Here is a 15,148-nt window from a genome sequence, read left to right on the forward strand (position 1 = left end):
AAATAATATTTAACACAATGGTTGGGTGATTTTGCAATTCAAATGACCTCTCAATCAACACCATAACACGAGGTCGGTTCATCGCAAACTCTAGAAAATTGTAGCGCTTTCAATTGCGTACCCTGAGCCGCCTTGAAGAAAGCAACCTGTTACTTCGGCCGCGCAGTAATTATTTAGCTTCACGTCAGAGGTAGGAGAAAATATCTTGTCAAAAGTTTGTTTGCAATTTATTCATGTTACAGCAAAAATCGCTCGAAAGAATGAATTACTATCACTTTTTTTTCAAAGTAAGTGAAAACAAAGCGAAACCGCAAGAAAATCTTTGGTTGTGATTACTGATCCGGCGGCGACTTGTTTCGTAAATCTTTCTTGTTATACCGGCTTTGACAGATGTGACTTGTGCAATCATATGGCAACAAATTTAGAAAATCTCGTAGGCTCTTTTAAGCTTTTATAAACATTACGCACATTTTGGAAATATTTGTCATTTCACTCACATCCATGGATCATGGAATATCAAATATGTCCTTTTAGCCATAACTAACTACGTTACAGTCACGGTTCAGTCGAAGGGGTTGTCAGTCGTATTTTATTTACTTTAGTTTTCCTCGATCGACTCCGCGCCCGGACTTCACATAGCACCGAGTGGGACTTCTTCAGTAATATTTCCGTTAGGTAATATAGTGGTAAGAAGGAAACAAGCCCTCTGAGCCTAAGTTGTAATTTTACGACCGACCCTTAAGCTTATTGCCTTTACGTTCAATATGGCGCTCTTAGACCGACCCATCGCCATTAGCGGTTTCTTTGTTTCCTCGCGAGTGAAAGGCACTGACATCTGTCATCGCGGGTGTCATGCCGTGTTTTCTATTGTTGCACGTTATAGCGGGCAATAAGTTTAGGTTGTCTGTTATTGTTTGACTCATAGCTTCAATCGAATGTTATTCTTGTTTCACTGCACAACAAGAATTCCATTAATAAATAATAACGATTAGAAAAATAATCCTTTCGTAATCTCGTCCCAAGCACCTCGAGGATTGAGAGACCATGTCACGACACGGATAACCTGCTTGTAAATGGAGTGTCATTAGGCCTCGAGATCCAACAAAAAGCGACCATATGCTTACTAAACAAGCGTAGAAATCGGTTTTAATGTAAAAACACTGAAACACAGAGAAGTATGCTGAGTTCGAAACATTTTTGTTTCGCTTCGCCTAAGTGCAGCCGCGATCTAACCACGGAGAAGTGACAAATAACAAACACCTAAAATTCGGCCATTTCTAAAGATATTAAATGCTTTTTGTCTCACATAAAGCAATTAGTTTTTAAAAGGAAATGTCCCTTATAGCCTGGCAACAGTCATTCTGGTCTTGATCAGTAGCAGCTGGAGGTTTTATTAAATTTCACTCGCCGGATGTGATGATCAAGGGAGGTCCGCGGATTGTTTAATTTTCTAATCGTATTTGTTCCTGTTTTGGTCCACGGAGTTCTATAGAGAGAACCGCGTCGTACTTTTCAAAGTAATTTCATAAAAAAGCTATATAAAATTTGTTGTATTCGAGTGACGTATCGGACAAACGCTTTGTAGATATAAAGATGTTTTGGCACGGAGCTTTTGCTTTTCTTTTACGACGGGTCTGTACAACAACAACAAAAAAATACAATAACAACAACAACAACAATAACATCAAAGCCTACGGGCATGCATACTGTTGGTAAACATATTTTTTCTTTGCATGGGGCTTATACATTGTTCTTTGTTGTTTTAAGTGCGAATTAAAGAAAAAATAACTAACAGAAAACAATTCACGTTACGTTCTGGAAAAGATCGGTTACCAGCACTCATAAAAATATTCGACCGTCCCAGCGACAACTGACGATAGTTGGTACGTGTTTGAACCAGATCGGCTTCTGTTTACATGGAACCGTTTGGAACCGAACCAGGTGTTAACACAGGATCTTTCTGAAACCGGTCCGGCACGGATCCAAAAATGGACCTGCAAAACAGCAGGTCCAGTTTTGGATCCGTTTGGATCCGTTCCAGATCGGTTCCAGACCAATCCCGATATTCGGACCAGATCCAGTTGGATCCGTTTGGAACCGGTCCCGTGTAAACATAGTCTATAAGTCCCTTGTTTTATTTTATTCTGCTAAGCCCCGGAAATGAGTTAGAATTTTAATAAGTATAATTGTTATCATAATTGTTTTGTTTTTTTCTTACTTCAATACCACCATCGTTTTACAGGAAATATCTTTGCATTTGTCCCTCGATCTGGCTCGGAATGTCGGTCAACCGTAACTTTTTGCATTGCATTTATTTTAAGTTGAAGTAAAATGCGGTCTTAAGAGGAAAATTTAAAGAGGACGCGAACAGATGGCTGTCGAAGACGCAATGTAATATTTTTTTATTAAAAATAAATACAATAACATTCTCCCCGTTTTACACAGATTGCACAATATAGCGAAAACAATAACAGGGGATTTCCTTTCTCGCTTTTAATCTATATATATATATGTGTGATAAGCATCAGTGTCAGTAAATTATTGATAATCAGCAAGCACAGCTTTCAAGCTAGATAATAACTTCTGCCCGTGTCGCTATGGATACCGCACACACTTTCCGGAATATAAACCCGTTTAGCAAGTTCCAGAAACCAGTCCTGCCCTGTACATGACCAAGCGCATGATTTTCATCAGCGGTAAGCGAAAGCAACCTGATATCCAAAGGTAAAACATGGCTTGACACACATTTTAATGTTTACTGTGTCAACAGCTGCAGAAGAAGAAACAACAAAGAAAAAAATACTGGCTGAAATTATTTGATACGATATAATTGCCAGATTAGTAAATAATATAAATAGATCTCCGCACGTCTCAGTGTTTTGGTCGATACAAATGTCACTTCTCACTTCTCAATTTACATATTTGCGATGCTGTCAATCAATATTTTATTTTGCCGGGTTCTATATCTATTTTAATTCCATTCAAAAATTTCATTCTTCTGCAACACTCCCGCTGTGTGGCGTTCGACCACAGGTACGAAAACTTTATACTTCTCAGGTAATTATTCACCCACATTGACACATTTAAATAATATTTTATCAGCGACAAATCTTTTTGTCTCATGTCGAGTATTTGCATTGTTACATTCGAGAGACTTCTACTTTTTATCCTGTTAAATGTTTTAACGATAGGCACGCAAAGCTTGCAATAGTTATTTTTGTGTGGGTGGCAAATTGAAAAAAAATAATGTTTTTTTAGACTGTGGGCATTGGATGTTCCTGATATAGAAAAGATTAGTACCTTTTTTCTGTAAGATAGAGTCTTAAATCTTAAAAACATGATAAGCTCTACGTGGGAGTAAACACGAGCTCGTTGGAATAATTAAATCATCCCGTGCTAAACGACGTGTCGGGCAGCACTTGCGCTAAATGTTTTTTTTTTATGTTTTGAAGTTACACAAAATCCCCGAGATACTTCCCCCTTTGATTTCTGAAGCTTTGAGTTTAAATGAAGGAAGTTGGCTAGTTGGTTATGATTGTTATTGGAAAATGGCTTTTAAATGTCAAGAGGGCAAAATGGTCTGGAGTGTGATAAATGGAAAAAGGTATTTATTAATTTCTGCCGTTGGACATGATTAAGTATCTCTGTTATTCCTGGAATAAGGGGAACATAAGGGGAACGCACACGAAGAGATATTTTCTTACTCAAAAATAGTTTAGATAACTACTAGTTTCAAATGTGACAAACTTCCCATATTCTGCTAGGATTTGCTTGGTGAATTAGTAAGAATATGTCGAATGAAATTATGGTAAAGATGTAAAAAAAGAGTTATTGTTTTTATTGTTTTAACTCAACTTTGTTGAGACCTTGCTGTTCCTAGCATCACCCTGGTGGTAATACGACTGAAAAAGGGTGATCAAAATCCTAAACATATGGCTTACATTGTATAGCTTCGTCACACCTCTCGTTTTTACATAAATTTGCACTGGAAATTGAGGCGAAGTACTGCGAAGAGTCACCGCCTTTGTTATGTTGATAATCATTAAAAAATTGAGCCGTGTGATATTCCTCACCGAGTGCGTTTGCACAAAACAAAGAAGTAAAACGACTTTCCCGCAAATTTGTTGAAAATGTCAGCTTTTACTGATCACCTTTTTTAGACGAAAACTCAAACTCAAGGAAACTCAAGTTTTCTTTTCAGGAAACTGAAAAGAGTTACAGAGCAAGTGGGAAATTGGCTAAAGTTTTCGTGATGTAAAATGTTAATACCTCATGATATCTGATGCTGATCTCAGTTTATAACATCACATCGAGTTATTTGTCACTTACAGGAACGACAGAAGTCACTGAGAGCACTCAAAACACTTTGATTTTTGGCAGCACTTAAAAACGTTGTCGTTTCAAAGTTAAATGATTTCTTATCTCAGTTTTGACATCTATTGTTGGAAGACACCTGGCATATTAGTCGTTTTAGTAAGAGCTTTATGTAAATTTAGCTTCAGCAGTAGCACGTATTCAGCGAATATGTTATAATTTAGCACATTATTAATCGATTCTTTGTGAAAGTACTTTCCGATGCTTAATTTAGCCAATTCCGATATGTTAAAATTCTGACTTGTTCCCAAGGCTTCGAAAAAAGATATCACGTCCGGACTGAGGGATGAATAATTTATTTCATTTGTTTAATTTCCCCAAAGCCTCGGAGCCAAGTTAGAATTCTAATAGATCGATATTGGTCTTAACCTCGAGCTCATATTTGCGCCATCCAGTCCAAACTAAGTATTTTTTAAAAGACTCGCAGATTTTTTTCCATTCACATGTTAAATAATATTTTTGATTATTGTCACCAAAGAATTAAAAAAAAAAACTTATCAGAAAAACAATGAACAATCATTTACACAAAGAAAGCCATGCATGAAAGGAAAGAAAAACAATCAGCGTCCCCCGCAAAACCGGTTTTAAACAGGTTTTTGCTTATGGCAGGTGCCACAACAAATGCTTCATTAACAATTGAACAGAATTGTCTCATTGCGTTCTTTACAAGGGGTCCTGTCTTATTCTATTCTAACTACAAAATATATTTTTGAAGCTAATTGAAATTATTCTTAATGACAAAAGCTCGTCAATTCGACTGCCTTGTAAATTCGACAATCCGAAAATTTGACGACACAGGGCGTCATTTGATATGAATATGAAACGTAGAAAAAGGTCGATGCTCGTCACTTAAGCATTTTATATTTGCCTTTAATCTGTTCTCAGCAGCCAAGAAAGAACGATGGACAGTACAGAGAGGCCAGAGAAACGGAGGTAAACTATGAGAATTCATATACAATACATATATAAAAAAAACTGCTTGAATGCTTCTTTCTATATCCGTCATAAAGAATGCTTATTCGCTTACAACTTTAACGCTTCAATAAATCTTTATGCTTCTTTGAATATTTTTATTTTGCTTATTGAAAAATATGCTAATATATGAGTGATCAAATCGTAATCGGTGCGTGCCTTAAAATCCTTAATTACATGAATAATTATTCATTATATTTATCTAATCTTCCCATACCATTGCATCGTTTATGTTAATGCTTCATTTTATTTAAGCCCTGGAGGCAGCGTAGCCGAGAAGGCTGACTTTAATTCCGGTAGTCCAGCTGGGTTCGAGTCCAGCTCCACTCCAGCCACCAGCTGGTGTTGACCTCCGTAATATTCTAAAGTCAACCCCTCGCCCACGCTTACACTCGGTACCTGCGGGCCAGCCTAATTGAAAAATGCTTTAAGCAAAGGAAATTAAAGTTGTTGTTGTTGTTGTTTTAAAAAACTAAGCAAATGATATGCCTACTGCCAGTTGGAGTGTGCTATGTCATTTGCTGCATCATTTGCAATATTTCAATAACTGTTCATATACCTTGGCATTGGAAAGCTTGACTGGGAAATTGTCTTTTAAGATTCCTTTTTCTATTTTTTAAATTTAATGAATACTTGTTTTTGTGTATTTTGTGTTTTTGGTTGCTTTAGAATTCTTTATGTATCCCTCTATTTTCATAAGCTAGAGATAGTTTGTAATTTTTGTATATTTTTAGAATCCCTGTTTTGTGTTATTTTACAGTTGTGTTGGCACAGTTGTGTCATCTTGTAATGTGGATTCTTCAAGTAAATAAACCTCAGAAAGCATGCTTCCGGTGGGTTTTTTTTGGGGGGTTTTTTTTTTTTCCTTTCTTTGGGGGGGGGGGGTTTCCCCCCCCCAAGCTATTAAGATTTATTCGTTTATCCAATGGCATTATGCCCTTAATAACACATCTTTTTTATATGGTCCACAGAAAGCTTGATGAAGTCCACGATGTTCCCGGTAAGTAGCCTTGCAGAATGCTTTAAAGTGCTCACACAAAAGGGACATGTCATAGGGCCAGAACTCATCGGCATCCTCGTCTCGGATAGAGACAGAACTACGCCATATAATTATATACTTTACAGGGGATGTGTCGCTTCAACATGTCCCCACTACATTTATAGTTATCTCAATGCTACACGTCCCTTTGTATAGCACCTTAACACTTCATAAAAAAATTAGGAAAAAGAAGTTAAATTAACCCTCGACCGCCACCAGCACATTAATTATCGCTGCTAATGCCCGTAAATGTGGTATAATACAACATGGCAGAATTCCATCACCAAGTTTTCCGACGCTATGACCGAAGATGTGTTTTCCATGCGACTCAACTGGAAACATTATCCAACATGATAGGCACGCAATGCGTCCAAAGGGCTTGAGCTACTTCACTTTTCTTATTGTTTACGCTCTAAGGTGCTCGAAAAAATGTCTAATAATTTAGTCAAACTAATAAACAAATAACCGGTATCAGTAGAAGGACTGTTTCTTTGTTTCTGCCATTGTTCCTTCGTGACTCACTTTGAAAATCCCACTCTATTTTTAATGTGCTTTAGAAAACAAAAATGGCCATGCACCTGGCTCGCAGATGACTCTGGGAGAACGCAAAAGAAAAGGTCCAAGGGTGCTGGTAAACAAACTTAACGTCAATCATGACGTCATCGAGAGATTACGACGGATCACGAAAGATGTGTGGAAAGCAGATTGCTGCCGGAAAAATACAAAGCCAAACGGCTGAAATAGTCGATGCCAATAAATCAAAGCCAGCAGAAAATAAAAAGGAGATAACAAATGGGTGTCACAATGACAAAGACGAAGAGGAAAGACTGCCACAAGAGAACGGAAGTGAAGGATCAGCCGACAAACATTCAAAACCAAGTATGTACTGGGTAACTCAGGCCCCGTCCACACGACCCGGGTAAATTTGAAAACGCATCTTTTACCCGGATAGGCCAACCATCCACCGAAACGGCGTTTTTGGTCACCGAAAACGGAGTTTAAAAAAACGCTCTCCAAAGTGGGTATCGTTTTTAATTTACCCGGGTTAAAGTGGACGTAAAACATTTTACCCGGCGTTTTCAAATTTCTCCGTTTTCAAATTTACCGGGTCAGTGTGGACGGGGCCTTAGTGTCCATTGCTATTTTACCCTTACGTCCTTTTTGCCACCAATAATATTACATATTAGAGCTCTAAAATGTCCACAACTTGCTCCCGTCTGGCTTCGTTGCTCAGTCGGTAGAGCAACGTTAATCTTATCCGCAGAGTCTATTCTCCAATTTCTCTTATATCTAAACTAGACTACACAGCAGCTTATTCGGAAAAAAAAAACGTTTGAATCACCCTAAATTTAGTTGATTGACGTCACCACCCTTAATTCAAGCAGTAACTTTGTTTCGTTGATAAGGCACATTATGAACACTATTTGCCATTAATAAATAATCTAACATTGTGTATAGAAGTGAAACTTCAACTACACTTCATACAATAGTAAATTCTTTTCACATCCGCAACATCAATTCAATTTCTTTTTATCTTAAGATACAACGCCAACTCAAAATAGTGTGAAACATACAGAAACAGCACTGACTGAGAACGGACACAGTAAATCAGAGGATGACGATAGCGAAATGAAACTTCAGACTGCCGCGGATGTTGACATCTTTAGGCAGGTAAATGTGGTTATAAAACGAATAGTATAGTCTCTTCCAATCTAAGGGAGCGGAAGAACTAAATTTTTAATAATTACCTGCCGTTGCACAGTGAAATGACTAGGAGTATTGCTAAGGAACCCCTTCCACCCCCCTCCCTTCCTCCCTCCCAGGTTACCCTTCAGCATTTTGCAGGTTGATTCGCCCATTTATATACCTGGGTATAGAGAGGTACTGTGAGGAAAAAGTGTCTTGCCCAAGAACACGACACAAACATTTTTAGGCATGGGCTTGAACACAAGCTGCTCAGTCTTCTGTCCCACACTTTAGCCATTAGCCACTGCACCTGCCGTGCATATTTAACTTCCGTGCATATTTAACACAAGCTGCTCAGTCTTCTGTCCCAACTTTAGCCATTAGCCACTGCACCGCCGTGCATTTTAACTTCCGTGCATCAATTTAACTTCCGTTTCTCCTTCGGTTAAAAAATATTGCATACGATTACGTGGCTAGTTTGTCTCACTGACTGATTAAAAGTTCTTTGCGTTTATCTACCAATATTTAGCAATTATTGGATGAGGATGAGTATGATATGAAGAATTATGCAGATTGAGGAGGGTGTTATCCGCCTCAGCCTTCGGCTGCGGCAGGATAACACCGTCCGAGATCTGCATAATTCTTCATATCATACGAAAGCCGAATTCAATAATTTTTTATTATTCATTCAAAATATTTTCAGAGCTCCAAATGCACAAAATGAATTTAATAGGGTTTTGACAGTAGGCAAAGTACACAAATACACAACAACGATCGCTTTTAAATTTGATTTAAACTTCAAAAAACTCGGTTTCCTTCATTAAATTTCTTGTCCTTTATAATGGCGATATTTAGAACTTGCTTGAAGTGTCTATTGAAGCTAAATCTGATGAAACAAAGCAATGTTTTCTAATACAGGTTTCCATCGACCCTGATTCTTGCTTACTTTGACGTAGAATTTTCGTAAAACGGCTCCAAGTCCTCCGCTGTGGCTGGATCAGGGATCTTTTCCTCTTGAAGATACGCTTTCAAAATCGATCGACTCCCCTTCGTTGCTTTTTCCGTGTTTTGACTTTCCTTGTCTTCAAATAACTTTAAATTTTACCTCTTCGTATTTCTAGCGGCCATTTCCCGCTTTCAACCTGCTGCTCGGCAGCAAAGCCGTTCAGTCGCGTGACGTCAGCGGTTCTTGGGAACGAGGTCGCGATCCAATAATTTTTCATATTGGACGGTTGCGATCCAATAATTGGAATTTCTTCCAAATTTGGACGGCGCTAGCCGAATAGCTGGAATTAGTCGGGGATCGAAAGCCAATCACAAACACAGAAATATTTTGAATGAATAATAATAACATTTATTTCGTACAGCTAAATATTTTTAAAGTCTTAAAGGCGAAAGCTTTATTGTGATAACGACATCTATTTTTGTTAAGGTGCTGAAAGAAGTAATCGAGCAGCGTACCAAGATCGTTGAAGAAGCCGTGGCGGCGAATTCAATAAAACTTCAAAATCGTATAAGGGAGCTAGAAAGAGAGAACAGGGAACTACAATGGAATGCACGAAAGCTTTTTGGTGCTTTTAGACAATTTATAATCGAGAATCAAAAGGTAGGGTGGTTGGACGTACTATAATTTTTAATGATGTTTACAGTTTAATTTAGACACTATAATCACTAAAGCGATTTTTAAATGGATAAATAACAGTATAAATAACAGGATATATTACATCGCTGGAGAAATTCAAAGCTATTTACCTCTGAGAAAGAAAAAAAATGTAATCCAAGTGAGAAGTAATCTGGAACTATAGTGTCTGTATTATAAGGGAGGTGACCTTCTAGCGAAGCAGAGGGGATCTCCATAACAAAAGAAATAAGAGAATCATGTATGGGAAGAAATAGGAGAACCAGGCATTTGATTTTCCATGGTAACCATGGCTAGCGGCATGGTTTGCGGGTGCGTGAGCTTCAGGTCCGTACGTACAACGACGTCCCGCAACATGACGGCCATACTCCAGAAATAGGTTAAGGTTATATGTTAAGGTCAACTTCAGCTTACATCTTATCCGCTGACCAGTATCACAAGACTATATCGCCGGCTCAGGTGTAGAGCTCATCGAGGTCTTTTTCTTAAGTTGATTAGATCGCGGGCTCAAGTCCCAATTTTTTTTTATGATCAGTAGTTTCAGATTTGAATAAAGGGCAAAGTAAATAACCGGGGAGCTCCCTTTTTAGGCTTGGCTTAACCTATTTAATATCTTCTTAAACAAAGTATGTTTAGCTTGTACCCTTTTTTCCCATGAGAGCAATCACCTCCTCAAGAATGTCGTACTACAGTACTTGAGGTCTCCCACACAGTTTACTCACGTTGTTACTCCAGTCCATACTTTCCACATTCGTTGCACTCCGTAGTATTAGGCAGACATTTTGGTTACTTTTTCTGTATTGACTTAATTTTTTTTTGTCCTGTCAAGTTTTCGAAATCGGTTATAGGTTTATGCATGTTACTTTAGCATTTCACAATTTTGTTATCATTATAAAAGAAATCGATCGCTGGCAACAACCTCCATTTGTCATTATGCCGTTTTCCTTTTGAATGTTTACGTGCTTGCCTATTGCACTCCTGTCCCAGGTGTCGTCGCGGACTATTACAGTACCGTGACTATTTGATAGATTGTAGCCTGAAGAGATAATCTGCATTTTGTTTTTCTTGTTTTCAGAGAAAACGTCCCAAAACGTCACAAAGTGTTCAAGTTAACATCGACTCGGTAATTGCGTGTGCCCTTTTTGATCGACTAATTACACCCGCTTTCATTGTTACGTGCATAGCTTTCTTTCTACATCCACTTTCGACATCATCATTCGACGTGATGTCTGAAATGAGCTAATCAATTTTATTTTTTTTTACGGATACATACTGTTGTTGGGTTCAAGCAAATGAGCCCACAAGTTCAGAAGGTCGTGCTAGTGGGCTTTGATTGGCGGATTTCGATCCGTGTAGTTTGTTCAGCACGTCTAGAGATGGATGTCGATAGAAAGCCGCCATGCGCGTAACACTGAAAGCGGGTGTAAAGTATCAATGTAATGATAGACTTTATTTGTAGACAGTACTTAACAACATATGTATCATTCGTTGACACTTTGCTAGGAAGTGAAAAGTGTATACTAAACTTAACTGATTTTGTACTATACTTGGCTGGTTAACACACCACGTTCTCATTTCTTTTCAATTATAGAATCCTGCAAGTGAAGTTCCTGCAAGTCCTGTCATACCGCTACCTCAAACCATTCCCGTCACAAAGCCTTCTGTCCAAGTAACCACTGCTGAAGAAGTGGTTACTTCTGTCCCGACAACACCAGCTCGCCCAACGTCTCTTGCTACGAATGCTGTGACTTCAAGACCAGACTCAGGGCTGGTCCAATCATTTCAGAAATCAACTGTTCAACAATCGTCTGTTCAAGTACCGCCAATTGCTACCTCTCATTCACTGCACAAGTCAACAGAACCACTTGCGTCTACTGCTGTTGTCTACACGGTAAAACCCAGGCCTGCTCCGTTAACAGTACAGCAGGACGGAAATAAAGAACAGCAACGTTTTCAGGTCTCCCATACCAATGCAATAGCAGCTAACACTTCGTATCAACAAACGAAGACTGTGCAGCCCTCAGAACCACCAGTCTCCAAGTCATTTCAGCAACCTCGTCCACTTGAACCGAGGAACTCCTTATCAGGCTTACCACCAAATACAATGTCGCCTTCTCAAGCAAACTCTAGCCTGGACATGGTGCGTCAAAATCAGCTTACACTACTTCAGCATAGAGAGCGACTGCAGCGGCAGCAGCAGCAGCAACAACAACAACAACAACAACAACAACAACAACAACGACAACAACAGCAGCAGCAGCAGCAGCAGCAACAATCACCTGTATCTCATACATCCGTTTCGCCGGCACAACAACAACATCCATCTGAAACAACAGCTTCTCTATTACAGCAGTTGCAACGGCAGCAGCAACTCCAGCAGCAACATCACTATCAAAAAGTAGCACAGCAACAACAAAAATCGCAAGTGCATCAGCTATTAACAACACCATCTCAGATGAATCAACAGGAGCAATACCGCAAACAACAACCGAGGACATCTACTTCGCCGATCTCTGCACCGGCCCAGCGACAGCAAGATCCTTTACCGCAACAAAAGCAGCAACAGCAACCAGATCGGCGTTCTTCAGGCCTGTTGCAGGAAAGACAGCAGTTAATTAGTTCTCCAGTCGTCTCTGCGCCACAGCAAAGAAATATTCCATCAAATCATCCAGGACCCTCCCAACGACCTATGTACTCTTCGGTTCAAAGACAATCTAACACTGCTTCAAATCTACTACCCTCCTCGGTCACTTTTAATTCAACACTTATAAACAATGTATTAAAAAGCAATGAAAGAACCCTTATGGCCTCAACGGGCAAGAATCCAATTTCTGTCGCACCTTCAGGGCAAATGCCACTGTCGCATTCTACATATCCTAATCAAACTTCTTTTATTAATCCAAGATCAAATTTGGTCAACTCAAATACTCTAGTCCAGGATCATATAAATAAGATTGTAAATCGTCCCTTCAATGGACGGATTGCATCACCCGTTCAAGCTACATCAATAGAAATGAAAGAAAATCCAAGTGCTGGAGGGCAGCAGAGTGCAACCTCACAACGCCAAGAGACAGCTATATATCGTTCTTCGTCGACCCAAGATGTTTCAACGATGCAGTTTAGAAAACCGTTTCCTGGGGAAACGTTTCCCACTCGAACTGAATTGGCTACAACTCAAAGATCTCATTCTCGGCCACTACCAGAAAGGTTCCAACAGCAAGTGCAGCATCCAAACACTCAAATGCAGCGACAAGAGCTTGGGAACAGGCAACCACCGGCTGCCTTAACTCATAAGCATGGCACGCTTGAAACAGGACGAGAAAAAGTTTCAACAGTGGAAAATTCACAGCCAACTAGAGGGGCTTCCTCTGCGTTGCCAACTGCGGTGGTCTCAACCTATAGAAACCTTGAACCAAAAGTCCCAGGCACGCAGCAGAACATTTTGGTACCCGCTCGCAAGAAGCATTCTGAAGAGGATCTTCTCCCTTCGGGTTACAGATTTTCACTTCCATCGCCTGAGTATCTTCTTCAGCGGCAGAGGTTACAGCAAGCTCAAACTCAACCACGACATCCGCAGAACAGTCCGCCATCTAAAAGCCAATCTCTTCAAAATATCTCGTCGAACGAGAGAGTGACTGTTTCTTCAGGACAGACTCGCGAACAAACGAGAACGGTTTATACGATGCAGCCTCCGGCAAAAGATACGGCGACCATCCACACACAGCCGACACCCTTTCTGAACAAACGAAATGACCTTCCTCCATCTGGACAGCGGCCATCGCTGGAAAAATGGCTGCCGCAGCAAAAGCAGCAGGAGTTACAAGTACAACAACCAAGGCAAACACACCAATTCCAATCGCGTTCCAATCAGGCACAGCAACATCTTCAAGGAAAACAGCAAGTAAATGCACCGTCAGTGCCAAATGAAGGTGAAAATCGGCCAATTAACCTGCAGTCTCTTTACAGGAAACCTATCCAATCTCCAGGAATCTCTTCAAGCGATCCTCGCAGCAGTGAAAAACATACACATGATGTTGGTAAAACAGGTGTGCCAAACGCAGCTGGGACTGTGAAAGGCAATTCCTCAAATGACCAAAGAGGTGCACCTAAACCACTTCCAAAACCCTCCGCTTCAATCGCTGTAATGGACAGGGGTATTGTCCTTTCTTGGAACATGGAGCATGACGATGCCTTAAGCAATATCGATAATTATGAGCTGTTTGCGTGTCAGGATGTTACCGAAAGTAAAGGCCAGCCAATCAAGTGGAAGAAGATAGGTATTGTAAAAGCTCTTCCGCTTCCAATGGCGTGTACGCTTACCCAGTTTTCTTCCGGTAGCAAGTATTTCTTTTCTGTTCGAGCTGTTGACCAACAGGAACGAGCTGGTCCCTTTAGTGATCCGTGTACAGTTGCGCTTACTCCTTCATGAAAATCACTTCCTTCCACTCTTTGTAACATTGTTAAGAAATTCCACCTTACCCTGCCCGTGGAAAGGTGAACACGACACTTTGTTCAACGAGATGAGTTTAATTTGAGGACTCGTGTCACTTTTTTTGTTACCTTTTGTATGTTGCTAACAGCATAATTATGCTAAAATGAGGCAAATCCGTTCAAAACGTATCAGCATTATTTTCAATACAAGGGAGATAAACATTTTAGAAATACTGTAACTTCTTCGCTTTGGGTGGACCTCTATTGGAACATACAGGAACAGTTCTAGTTCGCTTACTTACTTAATCCTCTTCGTTCCTGCTGGAACATAGGTCTTCAGCTAGCGCTTAACATAGCTTTGCCCAACGTTTTCTTTGTTTTTTTTTTGTTTTGTTTTTTTTTTTGCTGCTGTTTTGGCTGTTTCTGTTGTTGTTATTGCTCTACCTATGACTCTTCTTTCGCTGTTAAGTGCTGCTTTTGTAATGTTTGTTGGCTTGCGGCTTTTGTTTCTTTTCCAGTATGTTAATTTTCGGCTAGAAAATTATGGATGTTAGTCCTCGAGAAGTTCAAGTAAACATTATCATAAGAGTTTAGAAAAAAACTGTCATCTTTTTCTCTCGGCATCTTTTTTTAGACGCGAGAAAAAGCGGAGAAACAATAAACCTTTTCAGTGATTTGTTATTCTTTTGTTTCCACGTTAATCATCCCTCCAAGCCGCGTCAGCATGTACGAAGTAAAAAAAAAACTCCAAAATGAGTTCTGGAGGGCAATTAGCATAAACAAAAATAATAATAAACAGTATGAAAAAGGTTGTTGCACAGACGTACAATCAACATAATAGTAGTGATTTTTTGGGACAAAACATGTGTAAAAATTTAAATATTTTATTAATAAGAACAATTAATTATTGCGTTCCTAGCAATTAGTTTGTGACACATAAACGGATGTGTAAGTTTTACATGCTTTATATTTATTAACTACAGTGCATTTATTTATCAAAATTAAAA

At 39.4% G+C, this 15,148-nt stretch overlaps 1 pseudogene across 1 annotated transcript; it reads left to right on the plus strand.

Annotated features, from left to right (window-relative positions):
• Positions 1-217: 217 nt before the first annotated feature.
• Positions 218-15,144, plus strand: LOC144633725 (uncharacterized; annotated as a pseudogene). The gene is made up of 9 exons (XR_013567094.1): positions 218-3,057; positions 3,453-3,604; positions 5,260-5,307; positions 6,318-6,346; positions 6,943-7,264; positions 7,926-8,056; positions 9,504-9,677; positions 10,786-10,833; positions 11,302-15,144. The product of XR_013567094.1 is annotated as an uncharacterized LOC144633725 (transcript).
• Positions 15,145-15,148: the final 4 nt, after the last annotated feature.

Source organism: Oculina patagonica, chromosome 12 (genome assembly GCF_052425735.1).
Source record: "Oculina patagonica isolate OP01 chromosome 12, crgOcupat, whole genome shotgun sequence".
Lineage (NCBI taxonomy): Eukaryota > Metazoa > Cnidaria > Anthozoa > Scleractinia > Oculinidae > Oculina > Oculina patagonica.